Source organism: Tamandua tetradactyla, chromosome 17 (assembly GCF_023851605.1).
Source record: "Tamandua tetradactyla isolate mTamTet1 chromosome 17, mTamTet1.pri, whole genome shotgun sequence".
NCBI lineage: Eukaryota > Metazoa > Chordata > Mammalia > Pilosa > Myrmecophagidae > Tamandua > Tamandua tetradactyla.
This window is the reverse complement of record NC_135343.1, coordinates 53,249,390-53,271,919: the sequence shown is the minus strand read 5'-3', so window position 1 is coordinate 53,271,919 and position 22,530 is coordinate 53,249,390. Positions and strand designations below refer to the sequence as shown.

The 22,530-nt window shown below is 38.6% G+C and overlaps 1 long non-coding RNA gene across 3 annotated transcripts in view; it reads left to right on the top strand.

Annotated features, from left to right (window-relative positions):
* The window catches only part of LOC143661617 (uncharacterized), a 98,914-nt gene that overhangs the window by 2,523 nt on the left and 73,861 nt on the right, over positions 1–22,530 (top strand). The window lies entirely within an intron of this gene.

Here is a 22,530-nt window from a genome sequence, read left to right as displayed (position 1 = left end):
AAATTATGCTTAGTGCTTATACATTTAAATGTCAAGTCTCTCCAAACTGGGACCCTTATTCAATCTGTCAGCTCCAGAAATTTCTCTATTAAGTTCTCCTGAGCAATTGCATTTTAAAATGATTTCCTGAATATGTCAGAAACTGACATGGTATTTGTTACATATGAATAGTATCCCAGGATTTCTCCTAACGTTGTCCAACTAGTTCTATCTCAAATCTAAGAGCAGGAATCTCCTCTCATCTAAAATGAAACAAAACAAATATTAGTCAATGAAACCTTCACTTTTGTCATTTTTATGTACTCATTACACTATTAAAAATATAAAGTAGCATGTTTTATAATTCTCTTTTTCTTCCACTCTATTAGCTCTAACTTTTCTATTTTCATATGTATTTAACATTTGTATCCCTAAGTAATTGTGTGTATAGTGAGATTGTGTACGCATGTACACACTTTTAACGATTGCAAATGAACATAATGAATATTGTAGGACCCATTTGATAAAAGCCATACTTTTGTATGTCGAAACATTTGGGTAGAGTGTGGTAGGCAGAATAGTAGCCCTTCAAAGATTTCTATACACCAATCTCTGATACTTGTGAGTGTCTAATATTATGTGGTAAAGGAGACTTTGCAAATGTGGTTAAGCTTTCAGATTTTGAGAAGGGGAGTTTATCCTGAATTATCTGGATGGATCCAGCCTAATCACATGAGTCCATAAAAGTGAAGAATCTTACCCAGCTGAAATCAGAGAAGTGCTTCAGAAAGATGAGGCAAAGGAGAAGAATTAGATTCAAAGCCTGAGAGTGACTTGATTGGCTTTGCTGGTTTTGCATGGGTTTGCAAGCCAGGGAATGAGGACAGCCTCTAAAAGCTGAGAGCATCCCCTGACTAACAAATAGCCAGGAAACAGGGACCTTGATCCTACAACCACATGCAAATGAATTCTGCCAACAACCTTAATGAGTGAGTGATACAGGCATTAAGATAATGATTTTCCATGGCATCTTTTGACCACTTTGTATTGTTTCTATCATCTTTTAATTCCAATTAATCTTTTAAAAAAGACAAATTATTCTATAATATGTCTTCTCTTAATAAATAAGTGAATCCTGTCTTCAGATTCCCTAATTAAACTTTTTTTTCCTTTTCAAAGAAAACGAAGACTTCTGTTTAATCAATTTAAAAAGTGGACTGTTATGCTCTCAATCATAACCCTGGAGCAGAATTTTCAAAACTCTTTCAGTCTGGACTCTTTAAGTGGCAATTGAATGAAACCCAACTTAAACTAGTAGGAGAAAAAATGAATTTTTGACCTCCATAACTGGGAAGTCTATGATGTTTCTGTGTGCAGCTCAGCTAGATCCTGGGGCTCTTCAGAAATATTAATCATGGTGAGGACTCTGATTGGCTTTGATGAAGCCTTATGTTCATCTCTGACCAGAGGAATAGAGATCTCTGGCTGTGTTACTGAGGGTTCTGTAGAGAAATAGAGCCAACAGGAGGGATCTGTAAATATGAGACTTATATATATGTCTCATGCAACCATAGGAATGCAAGAGTCCAAAATCCACAGGGCAGGAAGTGAAACTGGTGGCTCTGATGAAGGGTCTCAATAAACTCCACAGGAGAGGATACCTGGCTAAAGAAGCAGTGGAAGAGACTCTCTTCTTCCTTAAAAGCCCTCAATGGATAGGATTATCTCATTGAGAGAGACACGCCTTAGTTGATTGCAGATGTTATCAGCCACAGATATAATCAACTGACTGATGATTTAATCAACCAGCCAAGAAATATCCTTGCAGCAACTTTCAGACCAATGCTTGCCTGACCAGACAACTGGGCATAATCATTTGGCCAAGTTGGCAGTAGAGTCTAATCATCAAAGCCCACCCCTTGTCAACTTGGCATCTATAAACATCACCTTGAAAAATGCTTAAATTCCAAATAGAACACAATAACAGACATATATTTCACCTAACAGCACTTAACTATCCTACATACAACCAGAAATGTACTACATCTCTCCAGAATAGGGGGTGAGTTTTTAAGTAACATTCACTCTTAAACTTCCTATCCTATGACTTAAGTACTATAACATGAACAATATATTTTATGTCATATGGTAAGAAGAAAACAAGATATTTACTTATGTACAAACGCAAGCATACAACAAAAGAGGGAGGAAATATTCTTACAATCACACTCCTTGTTTCTGTAACTGGTCATGTGGTTATAGTTCATATTTATCACTACCTTCTTCTACTACCCATTCCATGTTCCCTTTACTCTCAGTAAGCACTTCAGCTGGCCATGGTTCTTTGCTGGGTGGGGTGACCCAGACTTTCATTTCTGAAGCTTCTGGGTTATTGGTAATTCTGCCTGGATTGGTTATTGCAGTTTTCCACTGACTTTAATCACAAAACATGGTAATACTAAGAGATGCCCTAGGGGATCTCCTGTATTCCAAGAAAACACTTCTTTACCTCCACGGTGTAGTTGCAGTCCTATTTCTCCTTGATAGTCAGAATCAATCACTCCAGACAGAACAGTAATCCGCTTTCATGCCTCTTGATTCAGCAGCATGAGAAGCACAAAATAGCCAGATAGCAGTCTTAATTTCCAGCTCAATGGAATCATTAATGTGTCTCCTGGAAAAAGCACTCCTCTATATGGAACTAAGACCTGTAGACCAGCAGAGTTGCAGGGACAGGAAGCAAAAATTTTCCTAGTGGATCAATAGGGGTAAAAGTGAGTGGTGCAACTCCCATTTCTACCCTGTGATGATTCCTGAACCCATGAATCCTGGCTATTGGAGAAAGAGCATCACAGAGTGGATGCTGATTCAGAGCATGCACAGCCCCCTGGAGAACATTGCCTCAGCCCTGAAAGGTATTGCCACCTGGTTGGCACCATAATTTGGTTTTCAAAAGGCCATTCCAGTGTTCTATAAACCCAGCTGCCTATGTAAGTGGGCAACATGGTAAGACAAGAGAATTCCATGAGCATGTGCCCATTTCTATACTTCATTTGCTGTGAAGTGGGTTCCTTGATCAGAAGCAACATTGTATGGGATACCATGATGGTGGATAAGACATTCTGTAAATCCACATGTGGTAGTTTTTTCAGAAACATTATGTGCAGGGAATGCAAACTCATATCCAGAGTATGTATCTATTCCAGTTAGAATAAATTGCTGCCCCTTCCATGATGGAAGTGGTGCAATGTAACCAACCTGCCACCAGGTAGCAGGCTGATTACCTTAGGGAATGGTGCCATATCAGGGTTTGAGTGCTGGCAGATCGGGCACTCAACAGTGACTGTAGCCAGGTTAGCCTTGGTGAGTGGTAGTCCATGTTGCTGAGTCCATGCATAACTTCCATCCCTACTACATTGCCACACTTTGTTTATGAGCCCATTGGGCAATGGCAGGAGTGACTGAGGAAAGAGGATTATTTCTAGGAATAGGATAGGTCATCTTATCCACTTGATTATTAAATCCTTCCTCTGCTGAACTCACTCTCTGATGAGCATTCACATGGGACACAAATATCCACAAGTTCTTTTCACACTCAGAAAGGTTTATCCACATACCTCTTCCTCAGACATTTTGTGTCACTAATTTTCCAGTCGTGCTTCTTGCAAGTCCCTGAACACCCAGTATAAACATTACCAACAGCCCATGCATCAGTATACATACAAACACACCTCTGGCCAGTCTCATTCCAAGCATAATAAACAACCAGGTGTATTGCTTGAAGTTCCACCCACTCAGAATATTCTCCCTCATGACTGTCCTTAAACATCTCAGAATGGGATTGTAGTGCTGTGAGTGTCCACTTCCGGGTGGCCATGCAGAACTACCTGTAAACTAGGCCAAGTTTTCTCTGCCTCAGTCAACTGACTGTAAGGAACTCCCCAAGAGGCCATGGCTCTGGTCTGTGAAAAAGAAGGTCATGTGGCAGGAGAGGGGGCCATGGGCATTTGGGTCAATTCCTCATGTAACTTATTGTGCCTTTAGGACCTGCTCAAGCCCCATCCCAATATGCCATTTCCATTTTATGATGGAGTGAAGCTGTGCATGCCCAACTTTATGGCTTGGTGGGTCAGACAACACTCAGCTCTTGATAGGCAACTCAGGTCTCATGGTTACTTGGGGGCCTGTAGTTAAGTGTTCAGTCTTTCTAAAGCCCAATAACAGGCTAAAAGCTATTTCTTATAGGAAGAGTAGTTATCTGAAGTGGATAATAGGCCATTGCTCTAAAATCTAAGGGGTCTGCATTGTGATTCTTCTATAGGGGACTGCCAAAGCCTCCAAACAGCATCCCTGTTTGACACTGACACTTAATCACCATTGGACCTGCTGGATAATATGGTGCAAGTGGCAGAGCAGCTTGCACAGCAGCTTGCACAGCAGCCTAAACCTGTCACAGAGCCTCTTCTTGTAAAGTTTCCCACTCAAAACTAGCAAATTTTCTGATCACTTGGTAAATGGCTTGGAGTAGCACCCAAATGAAGAATATGTTGTCTCAAAAATCCAAAGAGGCCAACTAGGTGTTATACCTCTTTTTTGGTCATAGGAAGGGCCAGATGAAGCTTATCCTTCACCTTAGAGGGGATATCTTGACATGCCCCACCCACTGACAGCTAGAAATTTCACTGAGATGGAAAGCCCCTGTATTTTTGTTGTCTATATATCCCATCCCCTAACATGCAAACTTACCAATAAGTCTAGAGTGATTGCTATTTCCTGCTCACTAGGTCCAATAAGCATGATATCATCAATATAATGGGTCAGTGAGATGTCTTTGGGGAGGGAGAAATTATCAAGGTCCTTGCAGACAAGATTATGACATAGGGATGGAGAGTTGATATACCCCTGATGTAGGACTGTGAAAGTATATTGCTGGCCTTGCCAGCTGAATGCAAATTGTTTCTGGTGGTCCTTACTGACAGCTATTGAGAAAACAGCATTTGCCTGATCAATAGCTGCATATTAGGTACCACACTGTGTTGATTTGCTCAAGCAATGATACCACATCTGAAATAGCAGTTGCAATTGCAATCACCACCTGGTTAAGTTTTGATAATCCACTCTTATCCTTCAAGTCCCATCTGTTTTCTGCACAGGCCAAATAGGAGAGTTGAATGGGAATGTGGTGGGAATCACCATACTTGCATCCTTCAAACCCTTTACAGTGGCACTAATCTCTCAAATCCCTCCAAAAGTATTGTATTGCTTCTGATTCACCATTTTTTTATGTAGGGGCAATTCTAGTGGTTTCCACTTGGCCTTTCCTAACATCATGGCCCTCACTCCATGGGCCAGAGAACCAATATGAGGATTCTGCCAGTTATTGAGTATGTTGACTCCAATTATGCATTCTGGAGCTGGGGAAATGACCCACTGTGAGACAGTCCTGATCTAAAACTCCATCGATCGCCTGACCTCCATAAGCCATCACTCTGAATGGTGGACCAGAGTGACATTTTAGTCTCTTGGAGTTAGTTTCATTTCTGAGCCAGTGTTCAATAATCCTCAAAATATATGACCCTTTCCTTTCCTCCAGTGCACAATCACCCTGTTAGAAGGTCATAGGTCTCCTTGGGGAAGGCTTGCAAGAAGATTAACAATGTAAATTTTTGACAGTGTGAAAGGGTCCTTTCCCAAGTGTACCCAGCCCTCCCCTCATTTGAGGGCTCTTGTGGTCTGTAAACTGTCTGAAGTCTGGGAATTGATTAAGGGGCTATGACTCTCTGTTTTTGTAATTCAAGTTAGATTTCTGTTCACTTGACCTAGAATTCTCCTGCTTACACAGCTCAAACAAGAATTTAGTGGACTGCCCATCTGTTTTACTTCTAAGAAACCCATGATCTACTAGCCAATGCCACAAGTCTCTGTGAGTTAGGTTATTTTGACTCTGGCTTTGCATCTCCTGTCCATTATGGTGGCCATGCCCACCTTGTCTATGGTGATTAACTTCACCATGTGGCTCTTGCCAACTCAGGATCTGATTACCCCCATTGTGTTTAAAGTTTCCAGCTCAGTGAACAGCAGTTCCCACAGTAATAGCTGACTTACAGAGAAGGGCAACTACAGAGCTCTTCGTGATGTTACAGCTAGTTTCACAAATTTATTTCTCAATGTTTTGGTGAAAGAGGTGTCCTCTGGACGTTGCTGGGTTGTATGAGCAGATCTTCCATGATAAATCTACTCTAACATTTCCATTTTCCAAGCCTCTGGATCCCCTCATCTACATTTTACCAGGGCAGTTCTGGAATTTTGAGGTCAGGTAATGTTGGCCACACTCGAATCCATGTTTCAGCCATCCATCCAAACAAACTGCTAATGCTCTTTCTAACCCCTCAAGTTACTACATTGAATGCAGAATCTCTGTTTAGTGGGCCCACATCAAGAAATTCAACTTGATCCAACTTTATATTCCTTCCACCATTATCCCACATCCTTAATATACATTCCCACATATATTCCCCTGATTTCTGTCTATATAGATTGGAAAACTCATGCAATTCTTTTGGTGTATAGCATGCATCCTCATAGGTCACACTTTGAACCTTATCTTTCAGGGCCTGTTGGGACTTTAGTCTAATTATAGGTCTTAAATTAAGGAAGGATGGTAGAGGTTGGTGATGAAAAGAAATAGAAGGATTTTTCAAGCCAATTACTACAGGGTATTCTGTTTCAATTTCATTTGGTGAAGCAGGATCAGTTGCTCCAGACAGAGGAGTCAGGGTTGTTTCCCCAGGGGAGGTGGGTGCAGCGTTAGCAGGCAGTGAAATGTTAATCTCATTAGTGGAGGTTGGATGACAGACTCCTCTGAAGAGACTGGAGGCCAGGAAGCTATTTCCTCAAGCAGTCTGGAGGTTGGGAAGCTCCTTCCTCAAGGCAGCCCATTACAGATCTATCTAGCAAAGGCTCAACAGTCTCCCCATCGCCATCATTATCATGGCATATATCATGATCCCTTGTTTCAGGTTCCCATTCTTTTCCTATCAAAGCCCTTACTTTAACAGCAGACACCCTGCAAGGTTGAGATTTTAGTGTACATTGTAAATCTGCTACTCTCACAAGGAGGCTTTGTGTCTCATTTTCAGAGATCTCAAGTCTGTGACCACAGGAAGTAAGATTTTCTTTCAGGGCACACAGGGAAACTTTTACATCATTCATACACATTGAACTTTCAATTTGAAGCACTCTGCTTATCCCTTTCCCATATCACTGTATCTAGCAGATATAGCAACAGCAGGCAACATCATTATATCTCTTAATTACACAAAACTCCATGAAGGTGTCAAAAATAAGCCTTGCCTCATATAAGCACACAATTAACAGAATCTAATAGTGATATTTTGAATATCTCTTTTGACAACTCACCCCATGGACTGTCAGTACCATCTTGATTATTGTAAACACAGTCATTAGTGCCTCTGAGTCTAGTCAGAGTAGAGAAATAATTGTAAAAATCCATTTTTAGGGTTCTGTTTTTCAAGATCCACTCCTAGTACCAAGCTATGTTAGTCAGGGTTCTCTAGAGAAACAGCACCAACAGGGGAGATCTGTAAACATGAGATTTATAAAGGTGTCTCATGCAACTGTAGGAATGGAAGAGTCCAAAATTCATAGTGCAGAGTATGAAGCAGGTGGCTCCAATGAAGTGTCTGGACAAACGCCACAGGAAAGGGTCATTGGCTGAAGAAACAGTGAAAGAGGTTCTCTTCTTCCTTAAAAGCCTTCAACTGGTAGGGTTATCTCATTGTGGGAGACATGCCTTAGTTTATTGCAGATGCAATCAGCCACAGATGCGACCAACTGGCTGATGATTAAATCAAGCATCCATGACATATCCTTGCAGCAATGGTCAGACCAGTGCTTGCCTGAGCAGACAACTGGGTATAATCATTTGTGAAGTTGACACCAGGACCTAACCATCACACTGGTTTATAGGCCCACTTCTGTGACAGCATGGAGGAGGAAGACCCATTCCCTGAAGGATTCAGAAGAACTAGCAAGAGGAAGTATACTGAACAGCTTCCTAGTTCATCATTGAAAGTTATTTTAAAAGAGATTTACACAATAATATTATATTAACAAATCCTAGGTGAAATTGATTTTACAGGTCTCCTTCACGAATGCTCAAATTCTTTAATGTGATAAAATGCATTAAGCTTTTTTAAGAGAAGCTAGCACTTGTCATATTTCCCATAATTATTTGACTAGGCTAGAGTTCCAAGGAACATGCTTTGGGAAAAGTTAGTCTTAGTTTAAGCCATTTTCTACTGTCTTTGGTTCTCACACTTAGTAATGAGCTTAAATCTGTTCTTCCTTGATTAAAAAAAAAATGTATGATCTTCACTGCCATTGTTATTCTTTCAAAGAACACATACTCTTAGAACTCAAAGGGACTTTTATGATAATCTCTTCTTTTTCAGCCTCCTTATTTTGTAGACAGAGAAACAGAGTCAATGTGATTTGCCTCATAATCATAGAACCAGTCAAAGACTATAAGTCATGTTGATGAGATTATGCTGAGGTAACAAATAACTCTCAGATCTCAGAGGCTTATATCAACAAATATTATATAATGAGTGCTATCTGATAGCTTTGTTTTACATGATTCTTTTTCTGGATCCCAAGCTAACAGTATAGCAACAACCTGGAATCTCATTCATCATCATCATAGAGGGATGGAAAGCAATTAATTGGTCTGACCCAGAAGTGACTTGGCCTAAACTAGTGGCATAGCCTATAAAACCACAAGAAGTTTCGCACTGCAAGACAACCATATGCCTAGAAAGCAAAGAACCTGAAATGTTTGATAATAGTCCTGACTACTCAGGGGTAAATGATGAGACAGGATTTCCTGTCTGTCTTTTTATAGTACTTTCTTCTACCACTTTTGATTGCCAAATGTGATTGGATGATGTATGATAAAATGCAAGATATCAATTACAGAACATTTACTAGTGTGCAAGAGACTCAATAAAGAACTTTACATATGTTAGCTCAGGAAAGATAATATTAATATTATTCACATTTTACAGATGAGGACTCTGAAGCACAGACTGTTTGAGTAAGTGTTATAGTTTCCATGGTTGCTCAAGCAAATATCATATAATGACTTGGCCCAAGCCATGGAAATTTATTAGCTCATCATTTTGAGGCTGAGAGATTTCCAAATCAAGCCTTCATAAAGGTGATGCTTTCTTCTTGAAGACGGGTATGCTGGCTGGGGCTGGCTGTCAGTGAAACTTTGTCCTGGACAACTCTGTCACATAGCACTGCACATGGTGACCTCTCCATTCTCTTCTGGGTTCCATTGACCTAGACCTCTTGCTTTTTTTCTCTGTCTCAGGGCAGTCGCCAGCACATAAAGGCTGTAGGTGCTTATCTCCAAACCCAGATGATACCTGCCCCCCCAAAGTCATGCAACACCCCTCAAACCCCCTAGCTCTGCCAATGTGTACATTAGTTTATGACCCTCCCAAAAATGTGCATGTGCATGGACCCAAGTCATGCTGCCCCAGCACTGGGCAAGAACTGGTCTGCACAACTGGGCCACATACACCCCCAGCCCACACAAGCACAATGTCAACCTGCTGCCCTGAGCACTGCGTATGTGCACCAAGAGCCACATGCCCTAGAACAGTGCACACTGGTATCCTACCACTCCAGACATGTACACCTGCACAGCCACATCCTCCCCACCAAGGAGTACCCTCGCTCCCAGGCACCAGCATAGCATCCCCAACCTGTGCCTGTACCTGCACTGCAAGGCATCACCAAAAAATTGTGCCCCACCCCACAGCCTGCATCCCATTTCACATCCATCCCACAAATACAAAGCTTTAGGTTACTGAAGGAAATCAACTTCCAAAGTAAACCAGTCAAGACATTTACATGCTGCGAAGATGATGGAAGATCACTAAGCATATCATGATGCATACACATACAGCCTAGCATAACAATCAAATTAAAACTAGAGGAGACACAGATGTTGGAACAACTAATCGAAGATGTTCATATAACTCTACTAAATAAAATAAATGGGATGGCTAATGACATAAGGGAGACCAAGAAGACACAAGAAGAACATAAATAGGAATTTGAAAAAATAAATAGAAAAATAACAGACATCACAGAGATTAAAGATACTGTAGACCAAATTTAAAAAAAAACACATTAGAGACTCACAAGAGCAGATTTGAAAAGGCAAAAGAAAGAATAAATGAACTAGAGGACAGGACAACTGATTTTGAACACTCAAAACAGCAAATGGGGCGGGCCGCGGTGGCTCAGCGGGCAAGAGTGCTTGCCTGCCATGCCGGAGGACCCCGGTTCGATTCCCGGCCCCAGCCCATGTAAAAAACAAACAAACAAACAAAATATAATAAAACAAGAAAATGTTTAAAGATGTTTCCCTTTCTTCCTCCCTTCCTTCCTTTCATCCTTCCTTCCTTCTCTGTCTTTCCTTCCCTTCCTCCCTCTCTCTTAAAAAAAAAAAAAAAAAACAGCAAATGGCAGAAACAGATGGAAAAATTTGAATTGGATCTCAGGGAAGTGATGGAAAAAACAAAGTACACAAATATAAGATCACTTGTGTCCCAGAAAGAGACAAGATTAAAGGCTAGGAAGATTAGCTGAGGATATCATGGAGGAAAACTTCCCAAACCTTGAAAAGGACATAAATATGCAAGTCAAAGAAACTCAATGAACTCCAAAAACAGTAAATCCAAATAGGGTTTCCCCAAGACACACACTAATCAGTCTATCAGCTTTTGAAGAGAAGCAGGACATCCTGAAAGTGGCAAGAGAAAAAAATCTACTACATACAAAGGGTAACCACATAAGACTGAGTTCAGACTACGCAGCTGGCACTATGAAGGTTAGAAGGCAGTTGTATGATATATTGATATATTTAAGATCCTGGAAGAGAAAGACTTCCAGCCAAGAATTCCATATCCAGCCAAATTGTGCTTCAAAACTGAGGGAGAGTTTCAAATTTTCACAGACAAACAAATCCTGAAAGAATTTGTCAACAAGAGACACACCTTAAAAGAAATACCAAAAGGAGTTCTCCAGTTGAAAAAAAAAAAAAGACAGAAGAGGATGATCTGGAAGAGGGCACAGAATTGAAGATTACCAGTAAGGGTAACAAAAAGGATAAAAAGAGAAAGATGGAAAAGAATATATAGATTTAACAAATAAAAAAATATAAGATGGTAGATTCAAGAAACGCCTCTTCAGTAATAACTTTGAATGTTAATGGACTAAACTAACCAATTAAAAGATACATATTGGGAGACTGGATTAAGAAATCTAATCCATCTATCTGTTGCTTACAAGAGACTCATCTTAGACACAAGGATATAAACAGATTGAAAGTGAAAGGATGGAAAAAGATGTTCCATGCAAGTTGTAACCAGAGGAAAGCAGGAGTACCTATACTAATATAGGACAAAATAGACTTTAAATGTAAAGACATCATAAAAGACAAAGAAAGATGCTATATATTAATTAAAGGGACAATTCACCAATAAGAAATAATAATTAGAAATATTTATGCTCCCAGTCAAGGAACTCCAAAGTACATGAGACTGGCAAAACTGAAGGAAGCCATAGATGTTTCAACAACAATAGTAGGAGACTTCAATACATCACTCTCCTCTATAGATAGAATAACCAGACAGAAGATCAACAAGGAAATAGAAAGTCAAACAACTTGATAAGTGAATTAGACCTAACAGATATATATAGGACATTACACCCTGAAACACCAGAATATATATTCTTCTCTAGTGCTCATGGAACATTCTTCAGGATAGATCAAATACAGGGGCACAAAACAGGTCTTTATAAATAAATTTTAAAACTATGAAATTATTCAAATCACTTTCTCTGGTCACAATGGAATGAAGCTGAATATCAATAACCACCAGAACAAGAACTTTCACACATATAAGGAGATTAAACAACACACTCCTAAACATTGCTGGAGAAATTAGTAGCTATCTGGAGATGAATGAAGTGAGAATACAACACATCAGAATTTATGGGATGTGGCAAAGGTTATGCTGAGAGGGAAACTTATTGCCCTAAATGTCTATATTTAAAAACAAGAAAGAGCAAAAATTGAAGGTTTAACTGCTCACCTGCAGGAACTTGAGAAAAAACAGCAAACTAACTCCAAAGCAAATAGAAGAAGAGAAATAACAAAGACTAAAGCAAAATTAAATGAATAGGGAAACAAAAGAACAATAGAAAGAATCAATAAAATAAAAAGTTGGTTTTTTGAGAATATGAATTCAATAAAACCAAAAGTTGCTTTTTGAGAATATCAGTGAAATTGATGTGCCACTAGCAAGACTGACCAAAAAAGAGAGAGAGAGAGAGGATGCAAATAAATGAAATCAGAAATGAAGTTCTGAGTGCATTATGACAGACCCTAAACAAATAAAAGTAATCATTAAAGGATACTATGAAGAACTATATGCCAACAGGCTAGACAACTTAGTTGAAATGGAAAGATTCCTGGAAACACACAAACAAACTACAGTAACTGAGGAAGAAATAGAAGATCTCAACAAACCAATGACAAGCAAAGAGATGCAATCAGTCATCAGAAATCTACAAAGAAAAGCCCAGGGCCAGATGGCTTCACAGGGAAATTTTATCAAACATTACAAAAAGAATTAACATCAATCCTGCTCAAACTTTTTCAAAAAAATTGAAGAAAAAGGAACACTACTTAACTCATTTTATGAAGCTAATATCATTAATACCCAAGCCAGGTAAAGATGCTATAAGAAAGGAAAACTACAGGCCAATCTTCCTAATGAACATATATACAAAAGTTCTCAACAAAATAATAGCAAATCAAATCCAACAACACATTAAAAAAATTATACACCATGACCAAGTGGGATTTATACCAGGAACGCAGGATAGTTCAATACCAAAAAATCAATTAATGTAAAGCAGCACATTAACAAATCGAAAGGGAAAAATCACATGATTATATGGACAGATGCTGAAAAATCATTTGACAAAATTCAATATCCTTTTCTGATAAAAAAAACTTCAAAAAATAAAAATCTAAGGTAATTTCTTCAATTGTGATAAAAGACATATGTGGAAAACCAATAGCCAGCATTGTACTCAATGGAGAAAGACCAAAAGTTTTCCTCCTAAGATCAGGAATGAGACAAGGATGCTCTCTGTCACCATTATTATTCAACATTGTACTAGAAGATCAGGGAGGACAAAGAAATAAAAGGTATCCAAATTAGAAAGGAAGAAGTAAAACTTTCAATATTTACAGTGACATGATACTAAGAAAATCCTGATAAATCACAACAAAGTTACTTTAGCTAATAAACAAATTCAGCAAGGTGGCAGGATAGAAAATTAATGTGCAAAGATCAGTAATGTTTATATTCAAAAGCAATGATCTAACTGAGGCGTCAGTTAAGGAAAACATTCCATTCAAAATAGCAACTAAAATAATCAAATACTGAGAAATGAACTTAACTAGGGAAGTAAAGAACTTATATACAGATAATTATATAACATTGCTAAAGGAAATCAAAGAAGATCTAAATAAATGGAAAAACATTCCCTGCTCATGAATAGGAAGGTTACATATAGTTTAGATGTCAATTCTACCCAAATTGATCTACAGATTCAATGTAGTGCCAATCAACATTCCAAAACCCTACTTTGAAGACTTGGAAAAACTAGTTACCAAATTCATTTGGAAGAAAAAGAGACCCCAAACAACTAAAAGCATCCTAAAAAAAAGAAGAACAAAGTGGGAGGATCAACACTCTCTAACTTTAAAACTTATTATAAAGCCACACTGGTCAAAACATCATTGTACTGGCACAAAGATAGAAGTATTGACCAATGAAATAGAAGCAGGAGGGCAGAAATAGACCATGAAACCTACGGTCAAATGATTTTTGACATGGCCCCCAAATCTACTGAACTGGGACAAAATAGTCTTTTCAATAAATCAGCATTGGAGAATTGTATATCAATAGCCAAAAAAATGAAGAGGACCATTACCTTACAGCCTATACAAAAATTAACTCAAAGTGGATCAAATACCTAAATATAAGAACTAGCACCCTAAAGCTTCTATAAGAAAATGGAGGGAAACAGCATCAGACCTAGTAATAGGAGGTAACTTCCTAAACTTTACACCCAAAGCACAAGCAGCAGAAGAAAAAAATAGATAACTAGGAATTCCTCAAAATCAAATACTTCTGAACCTGAAAAGACTTTGTCAAAAAGGTGAAGAGGCAGCCAACTCAATGGGAGAAAATATTTGGAAATCACATGTTGGAAAAAAGTTGGATATTCTGTATACATAAAAAAAATCATACAACTTGACAACAAAAGAGCAAGTAACCCAATTATAAAATGGGCACTTTTCTGAAGATATGAATAGACACTTTTCTGAAAAGCAAACAGATGGCTCAGAAGCATATGAAGAGATGCTCATTTTCATTAGCTATAAGGGAAATGCAGATCAAGAGTACAATGAGATACCACCTCATACCTGTAAGAATGACTGCTATTAAACAAACAGGAAACTATAAATGTTGGAGAGGATGTGGGGGAACTGGGACACTTATGCACACTGGTGGGAATGTATAATGGTGCAGTCACTATGGAAGACTGTTTGGCAGTTCCTTAGGAAACTATTGAGTTGCCCTGTGACCCAGCAATAGCACTACTTGGTATATACCCAGAAGAGCTGAAAACAATGACCCAAACAGACATTTGCACACAGATGTTCATAGCAACATTATTCACAATCGCCAAAAGATGGAAACAAACCAAATGCACATCAGCAGATGAGTGGATTAACAAAATGTGGTACATGCACACAATGGAATATTATGCAGCGGTGAAATAAAATGATGTCCTGAAGCACATGACAAGATGGATGAGCCTTGAGAACATCATGCTGAGTGAAATAAGCCAGACACAAAAGGATAGATACTGTATGATTCCACTTTTATTACCATGATGAAGGTAAAATCAGAGGCTTATAATACAGAATATAGGGGATTTAGAAATATGTTGAAGCTAGATATGGGTGAACAGTTAGCTAATGAGGTTGAACTCCAATGTAAGGGAATAGATAAAAGTAAAGGCAGTTCTCTAGTGGGTCTATAAGTAATATTACCATACTGAAGGTAAACAAGTTTGAAAGGGGTTTTGTAAATCTACGTATTCCACTGATTAACACTAGAAATATAAATAAGTTCTTGTAAGAACTACTTCAAAGGTATGATTTGTGTACAAAGCATGCTTAAGTCCAGGGTACAGGGGGAGAACTGCTATCGCAGCTATAGGCTATGTTTAAAAGGAAAACATCAGCACTACCACAGCAACAGCAGGGTTAAATAATTGGGAGAGGGACAAGAGTTAAAAGGAGGTTTCCTATTGGTGAGGGTGTGTTTATTGATCATCTTTCTCTTGGGAAAAATTAAATGATCTAAAACTGAGAGTATTTATGGACTATGGACTTTGGGCATTATATATGATGCCTAATGAATGCAGGTGGCTGAAGGATGCACTGACTGAGAAATAGAATGCAGAACAATGGTGTATACATATGATCGAATATTGTGCTGCTATAAGAAGGAATGAAGTCAGGAGTCATACAACAATGTGAATGAACATGTGGGATATTTGGTGAGGCAAAATAATGCAGAAATGAAAGAATGCTTATTGTATGGTCTCCTTGAGAAAATGCTTATAAGAAAACAGGGGCCTAGATTGTAAACTGTATAAACAGAGACATTGAGTCCGGAGTGGTAATTATTGTTTCTGGATTTTGAGAGGCTGTTTTATATATCTATAGCCTGGTATTTAGAGGTAAGAACAAAGCTGATCAGGTCAGGATTAAGGAAATTCAGAACACAGGGGTAAGGAAGACATTGTCTCTATTTTAGAACCACATCTATTCTTTGAGACCAAAGGAAGAGAAGTTTATTTTGTGTGGAACCTAAATATTCTGTTACACATAATCTAACTCAACTTTTCTGGATAGCTCATTCAAACAATCAAAACACAGTGAACTCAGAATAAAAATGCGGGGCTTTAATACTGTGTAGCTTAATGTAAGCCTGCATATATCCTAGAATATATTAAGCAGATAATCAAAAAGTATTGGCAAAGTCCCTTGAGGGATGGAAGAAAAAATATGTAACTATTAAACTTCACCATAAGGGAATCTCCTGATACTGTGTCAAACATTAGGGACATCCAAATCAATAAACCAATCCCTTGATCTTGAGGCATAATCTTGTGAAATTTATGCAGTTAGTGGAGAAGCCTAACTTACTTGTAGGTAAGCCTAAGAGTTACTTCTGGAGAACATTTTTTTGTTGCTCAGATGTATCCTCACACTCTCTCTAAGCCCAACTCTGTAAGTGAAATCATTGCTCTCCTCCCTACATGGGACATGACATCCAGGGGTGAAAGTCTCCCTGGCAGTGTGCGAGATAACTCCCAGGAATGAGTCCTGCCCTGGCACTGTGAGATCAACAATTCCATCCTGAATGAAAGGGGGAAGAGAAGTATAACTAATAAAGCATCAGTGGCTAAGAGAGCTGAAATAGAGTCAAGAAGCTGCTCTGGAGGCCACTCTTAGGCAAGCTTCAGTTAGACATTGCTCCCTACCATAACCTGCCAAACCCCAAGCAAAACCTTTCCGGCCAATCCTAAAGAACACCTAGGGCAATATATAAGATTCTACAAAAGTTCCATGCACTAGAGTAACTTTCCAGAAACCTACAACCTCCAGATGAGTCCCTGGATCAGATAAGTTCTGAAACCTAGAGGGCCCAGCCTGTCCAGTCCATCAGCTAGTTTCGTCTCCCTTCCCGATATTATTGACAGCCCCTTACAATGTGAAAAAGTTAAAATGGCCATAGCCCAAATATCCCTAAAGAGTAGGATAGAAAGATGAAAGTTGATGGTGGAGTTATACAGAGAAGGTAAGGTTTAACAAATGAATTTGATTGCTGAATCATTAAATTGATATTTCTTCTAGTCTCCAGGATCTTAGAGCAGCTAGAAGTAAAACTTAAAATTTTGGAATTGTAACCCATATCAAACTCTGAAATATGTTCTGCAGCTAATTATTGTGCTGTGTTTTGAAATTTATTTCTTTTTTTGTATTTTGTTATTTTTCACAAAAAAGAAAAAAGTTGTGATGATTAAATATATATATTACTTCTAGCTTCCAATGTTCTGGAGAAGCTAGCAGGAAAAATCTGAGAGGATGGAATGGTAGTCCATGACAAACTCTGGGATCTGTCGTGTAACTACTTGTTGAAGAGTGCTTTGAAGACTATTGCTTTTTTCTTTCTTTGCTTTGTTTATATGTTATATTATACAATAAAAAAAGTTTTAAAAGGGAGCTTTAGGGCCTTAAAAATAAAATAGCAAATTCTACATCAAACGAAGAAGATGTAAGCTACTTAAGAAATGTCCAAAGCCCTGATTCTATATACAAATATGTATATGCAGGCACACGGGCACATTCATTCACTGCCACATTTTGCTTAAAAACTTGCTCTATTGAGTAAAAGCTATAAACTCCACTGAACATGTATATCTCCAGTCTGTAGATATTAGTATTCCAAGGGCCTGTTTGCGTTGTATATTTTTATGATACTCTTAGTAAAGATGAAAACCCTTCCTTGTTCAGAAATAATATTCAAAAGCTCTAACATATCTTTTTAAATTCACCCATTCAAGGAATTTTTGACCATTGCCTATTATGTAACAGACCCTCTTCAAGCTGGAAGAAGTCCACATAAATCAATCTGGTCCCAGGCGTTTGACTTCTCTTCCTAAAGAATGGCTCCATGTCAGAGCTTCAGTTTGGCTTTTGCTGCTGATCCTTGTGCACTTAGCAAGTATGGTAGTCAAATAGCTTTGCAAGAGGAGGCCCATATTTTTGAGCTCCTGAAGAATCTCTATACTTATCATTATGGCCAATTTGCTTGTGAACCCATTGATCAAAGACTAATAAAGAGCTGTATCTACAGACCAGGTCATCTAGTATATCCCTTCTCTGGCAGTTAAGCGTTGCTACATGGTTTCCATCATCAGGAATTCTGTCATTTCACCTGAAATCAAGGAACCTATTCAAGATATACACCTCTCAATGTCATCTCCAGCCAACAAAAGACAACCACCGCAAAGCTCATTTTGCTTTAATTTTCATTATGAAACTGCAAAGTTATATAAAGGAAAAGGAATAGTATAATGAACTCACCATTACCTATTACTCAGCTTCAACAAAGATCAATTCATAAGGCATTTTGGTTCATCTATACTTGTATCCACTCTTTCAATCAGAGTTTTTGGAATTTTAGTACTTCCTTCCCTTATGCATTTCTAAATATCTGAATACAGTGAGTGTTATCTGGGCTTATCTGTGAACACAGTGGTGGGGGATGACCAAGTTGGAAATAATAAATACTCTTTGTTATTTCTACCTCCCTAAGACTTTGAACTCTTTACTTGAAATTATGCCAGGGAAAGTGTGCACTATCAACATTATTGAATATAGGTCAAATTAGACACTGATGCCTAGTCCATTGACGTGCTTATCCTAGCTATTCCAAATACTACACCAAATAAATTGTCCCTTGTTTCAAAACCCTTAGACCCTAATCCCATACAAATTCACAAATTTAAAACAATATGAGTAAAAAAAAGATATCTTACAATTATTTTTGCATATAAGTTGTGACTACTGGGTAAAACTTTGTACTTGTCCCTCAAATGTATGGCAAAATTTGGTTCTACTTAAAGATCTGAAGGCAGTAGGGCATGGAGGGAATGGGCCTCATGAATAGACATTCAACTGCAAAATAACTTCCTTAGGGGAGGTTATTACAGGGTGTTCTAGTTTGGTAGCTGCTGGAATGCAATATACCAGAAATGGAATGGCTTTTAAAAGGGGGAATTTAATAAGTTGCTATTTACAGTTCTAAAGCCAAGAAAATGTCCCAGTTAAAACAAGTCTGTAGAAATGTCCAATTGAAAGCATCCAGGGAAAGATACCTTGGTTCAAGAAGGCTGATGAAGTTCAGGGTTTTTCTCTCTCAAGTGAAGGGGCACATGACGAACACAGTCAGAGTTTCTCTCTCATCTGGAAAGGCACGAGGCAAACATGGTCAGGGTTCCTCTCTCATCTGGAAAGGGACATGGCGAACACAGCATCTGCTAGCTTCTTCTCCTGGCTTCCTGTTTCATGAAGCTCCCCGGGAGGCATTTTCCTTCTTCATCTCCAAAGGTCGCTAGCTGGCGGACTCTGCTTCTCATGGCTATGTCATCTGCTCTGTTCTCTCTGAATCTCTCATTCTCCAAAATGTTTTCTCTTTTATAGGACTTCAGAAACTAATCAAGACACACCCAAATGGGTGGAGACATGCCTCTAGCTAACCTGGTTTACAACCACTCTTGTTTATCTCCAGGGAGATGATCTAATTACAGTTTCAAACATAGAATACTGAATAGGGATTAGAAGAAACAGCTGCCTTTACAAAATGGGATTAGGATTAAAACATGGCTTTTCTAGGGTACATACATCCTTTCAAACCAGCACACAGGATCTCCAAATAAAGAAAAGCTAATATCCTTTGACAAGGGAGATTATTATGAAAGCTTAAGGAGATTTATGGGGGCTCAAGATTCTTAGATTCATCTGTTTACTCACATGTCCCCAAATCAAGTCTCAGAGTTCTATTCTTTCCCAATAAATACTCTAAATTTTGCATAAGACACGTGGTGAGGCAGTGAATTCAACATACATTGCAATTTGGGAATTTACACTTTTTACATCTGGGATGGGATTTGGGCTCTACCCTGGACCTAGAGAAAAAAAAATGATTGATTTAGGACCAGAATAAAACCTCACTGGTCCTCTGCAAGCCTTAAAATAAGAATTTAAAACCTTGGGTTTATCAATTTCTTCCCATAAGCAATCCAGTGCAGTCCTAAAAAGAAATCTTACCACGCTGTCTTTGTAGCCATCATCACTATTACTGCAGTACAATGTGTTAACCACGTGGTTCTCTGCAGCCTTGCCTTCAGTAAGCCTTTCATGTAAAGGAAAATAAGATAATGTCTCTTAAATGATGCCACTGCAAACCATGTATTAGCAGTAACCATTTCCACTGGAAATGAGATTATCATTATATTTGAGTTCAATAATATATCTAACCAAAGAATCCAATCTTGGACATCTGTTTCTTGAAATTTAGAGAAACAAGAATCACCCTAAGTAATTTAAAACAATTGGAATTTAACTTGAAAAGTGTAATTCAGGAAAATTGTTACATATACATTAGAAAGTCTGAGAGGAATAAAAAAAAGAGATGAAAGTGAGGTACACCAGAGATTGGTACTGCTGAAAGCAACTCCTTCATCTAATACTAGAGGAACAAAAGGAATGAGTTGGTGTCATTAGAGCCCAGAGAGCAGCAGGGCTACTGTGCTAGAGTAATGACTAGACAGTACAGAAACCATGGGAAAGGGAGGCCACATCTTGTGCTAGAACAATAGAATAAAAGGCCACTGATAATGAAGCTGGATTGCTAGAGAATGGAAAAAGTGCAACCACTCTGAGAAATGCTGCCAGAAGAAAAGCAAGAAAAAAGAACAATAGCTTCTCTGCTCCTCCAACTTTCTGATCTTTCCCCTCGTGTCTTCTATTGCAATGATGGGAGGTAACCTAAGGGTACATCAACTGAAGCCTGGAAGGGGGAACTTTGGTGAATATATACAATGAACTATTGAATGCAAGATGGAATGAAGTCACAAGGCCTGCGACCAGGTGAATGAATCTTAAGAATGATAAATTGAGTGAAATAAGCTAGAAACGAAAAGACAAGTATTATAATGCTTCACTAATATAGACTAACTATAATATGCGAACATTGAGAATTGAATTTGAGAGCACAGGTTATCTGGTGAATGCCTATTGTAAAGGTTCCTAGACTGTAAGCTCTTACAGCAGTCACATCTACTCTGGAGTTGTAACTTTTATTTCTGAATTCTAAGATGCTAAGCTCTTTGTGCATTACCTGGTCATTCCATGGAAATTTGGGTATTTGTGTGACAACTGAGACTCCAAGTTAGAGCTAGAGTTCTGTAGCTCTGAGTCAGCATTACCATGAATAAGGAGTGAGATCTTGATTTGTACAGGCTGGTGTGATGCCCCAGTACATCGCAGAGTAAGCTTGGCAGAAGATAAAAAAGTATTTATAAAATCCCCTTGAGGGACTAGGAGTTGGAAATATTAAACTTCCCCACCCAGGGAAACCTGATATTTTCACTCACCAGAGTTTATTTATTTTTTGTCTTTTTATTTTTTACTCATCCATCCATATACTGGATAAGGGAGTACCAGTCATAAGGATTTCACACTTACATGTTCATACTTTCAAAGTTCTATAGTTATTAAATCATCTTCAAGAATCAAGGCTGCTGGATTACAGTTCAACAGTTTCAGGTATTTCCCTCTAGCTATTCTAATATACCAAAACCTGAAAAGAGATATCTATATATTGCATAGAATAACCTCCAGAAAGACCTCTCAACTCTATTTGTACTCTCTCAGCCACTGAAACTTTGTTTCATTTATCATCATGATGCCAGGTCCAGACTTATCCCCAAGAGTCATGTTCCACATTACCATGGAGATTTATACCCTTGGGAGTCATGCATGCCCCACTTAGGGGAGAGGGCAGTGAGTTCACCTGTGGAGTTAGCTTAGAAAGAGAGGCCACATCTGAGCAACAAAAGAGGTCCTCTAGGGATGACTTTCAGGCATAATCATAAATAGGGTGAGTGTCTTCTTTGCAGAAATAACTTTTATAAAGGCAAGCTCCAAGACTGAGGGCCTGGCCCATCAAATTGACAGACCCCAGTGTTGTGAAAATATCAGGTATCTCCTGGTGGGTAAGTTTAATCTTTCCAGCTCCTAGTCCCTTGAGGGGATTTTACAAATACTTTTTTTTTATAGGCCTTGTGATGGTTAGGTTCATGTGTCAATTGGCCAGGTGATGGTATCCAGTTGTATGGTTAAGCAAGAACTGGCCTGATTGTTACTGTGATGATATTTCATGGACTGCACCCGTGCGTGATTACAACTACAATATGCTAAGGGATTGCCTTCAACAATGAGAGAAGTCTCAGCCAATCAGTTGAAGGCTTTAAAAGGAAAAGTTATAAGAATTTCCATCTCTACTTCAGCCAGCCAGCTTCTCCTGGAGAATCATTGAGGAGCTTCATTGGAGTTCCCAGTTTGCAGCCTGCACTACAAAATTTGGACTTGGGTATTGTCAGTGATGTGAGACAATTCTTATAAAAATCTCATAATGTTTATCAAGGCCTATACTCAGAAGGCCAAAATGAAACAATAAAGAAAAATAAGAACTTGTCCACAAGCTGAATTTGGTCCCCAAGCCT